General features: G+C 28.0%; 1 non-coding gene across 1 annotated transcript; it reads right to left on the bottom strand.

Moving 5' to 3' along the window:
• Nucleotides 1–2,050: 2,050 nt before the first annotated feature.
• On the bottom strand, nucleotides 2,051–2,212 carry LOC123209832. Its single transcript, XR_006501140.1, has one exon. It is a non-coding gene; the product is annotated as a U1 spliceosomal RNA (small nuclear RNA).
• Between the last annotated feature and the right edge of the window lie 219 nt (nucleotides 2,213–2,431).

Genomic DNA, 2,431 nt, shown 5'->3' with positions numbered 1-2,431 from the left:
TATATTGATTGCAAATGAAATGAGGCAAATGAGATACAAAAGACTTTTAAGGTGGTTCAATTTGTTATTTGAGATTTCACATTCATAGTTATATTATTGTCTTTGGAAAAATGTTCTAACATGATTTATATAGTGATTCTAATAAAGATATAGTTGTTTAGAGATCTCTAATGATGGTATTTATGTTTCTCTAAAGGTATTCACTGGTCACTTCTTCGGTTTTCTTTTTTCTTTATATAATTTTATTATGCAGTCAAACTAAGCACTCTAATATCAAATATCTAAACATAAATAGACACACCGGATAGCGGATAACCACTAGTTAATTCTCTACCTTGAAATCTACACAATGAGTTTTAGACTTTGGCACTAAGACCAACAACTAAGCAATATCAAATCTATAATTTATAAGAAATTTTTTTTTTTTTTTGTGATTATCATGAGAAATTCTAGTTGAATCCCATGTCACAACATATTTATAACAACCATATAACAAAGACATTAACTTCTATACAAAAAAAAGTATCATCAACTTAAGCATGACTCTATCTATTTAATTTCAAACTCATGGGTCAATGCCCTGAGAAAAAGAAGGATTCAAACTTATTTTTTTTTCCTACAAGAACTTTGTGTATAAGGAGAAAAGTGAGAAGAAGGAAAAGGTGAAAACAACTATTGTATTATTTTTGTACTACACCAAAAAGAAGAAAAAAATTGAGTACATAGGCTTTCTAATTGACAAGCCGAACCGCAAAAAATTCTAACATCATATGTTTTTGTCTAATTTGTCTTAATTGATCTTTATAATCATTTATATATATATATATATATATATAAAATAGATTTACTTGAATCTTGACAAACTCTAATAAATACTATTATAATCTATTTTATATAAAATTTTAAATTATATATATCAGTTGGTGATGAGAAGATGCATCAATAGATTTTTTATACTTAAAATATGAAAAGGTAAAGTTATAGTCTTATTTATTTCATTCAAATTTAAATTCAAAATTTTTTATTCTATTTCATTAGAGTTATGATAACTAATTGATCTCAATTTGATGTATAATTATTACTTTTTTATAGTTTAAAAGATAAGATATAATTTAAAAGGTGGTTGTTTATAAGTTAAGATTGTTACTCATAGGCTAAGTTGATTTGCTTAGTCACTATTATTGTACCTTCTCACTTGATTAGGTGTGAAAACTTATAAAGTTAACATGCTAACCTCCGTTTGAAAAAAAAGACATTAATATAATAATAAAATTATAAATTCTTATTTTGAAGATAAAAATAAGTACATATTTAATATGTATTATCAGGTAATTAAATAATTTTGAATTAAAGATAAATTAATACTCAATCACATGATAATATATCTAAATATATATTTATTTATATATTTAAATTGAATACACATAATATTTCTCTTAATACAATACATTTGTGTTATTTTTCTAAAATTTGAGAAGTCGGCTGAGACCAATTGTTTCATACAGAAAAAGCAAGTATTATAAGCTTGGATTTTTTGTCTAAAATTTATGAAGTTGGTTGAAACCTCTATTTCTGACCGGAAATGCACATATAATGTTATACACAATATCTAGTTGCATTTTCGGACAGAAAATACACATATAAACAACAGTTTACATGGCCATTAGTTCTTTCTGAATAATGGTTTTCAAGAGAAATTCCCTGAAAACAAGTATTATGAGGACTTTTAGAAGCTCCATCTTCATTTGTACTTTTCTTTTTCCCACGTACTTGTCTATGCAACCGATGTGGAATCTAGTTCAATGCCCTGTCACCCCATAATTTTGCATGGATTATCATATTTTTATTACTTCAACTTCATAAGATCAGAAATCTAATATGAATCTTGCTCTTAAATAATTCATCATTTCTAGGAAAGGAACTCAACTTTTGACCAAATTCTTTAACGTAAAAAAGAAATTGTTAACTGCACATATTACCTTTGAATCACTTGCTTCATCCTAAACTGAATGCAGTAAATTTATTTAATCAAGTTTATAGGCCATCTTGGAAAGGGGCTGCACGAACGCAAAGCCCCATTACTATAAATAATGATGTAGGCTCTCCCAGTTTAAGGAGACCTTAGGGTGGCACCCCTCCTAAGCGCAATGGAGGTCGCTGCCCTAGGCTATGGGCCTTTTTGATCACCCATTGACCCCGTCCAGGTAAGTATGGATTACATAAGCTTTTCATCTTCTATTTATATCTCTCTTTTCAATTGCTTCATTTATGTCTACATGATGTAGAACTCATCCTTTATTCTTTACTTCGCTTCAATGGCTACTTGTCTACTCTTCTAAGTTTTTGCTATTTTATTTCTTCGTTTCAAAATGCTATAGCTTAAGAGACAAAAAGCATGCAGGAGAGGACTTTGAAGAATAGCTATAGTAAA

The sequence above is a fragment of the Mangifera indica genome, chromosome 2 (assembly GCF_011075055.1).
Source record: "Mangifera indica cultivar Alphonso chromosome 2, CATAS_Mindica_2.1, whole genome shotgun sequence".
Lineage (NCBI taxonomy): Eukaryota > Viridiplantae > Streptophyta > Magnoliopsida > Sapindales > Anacardiaceae > Mangifera > Mangifera indica.
This window is presented reverse-complemented; position numbering and strand designations above follow the sequence as displayed.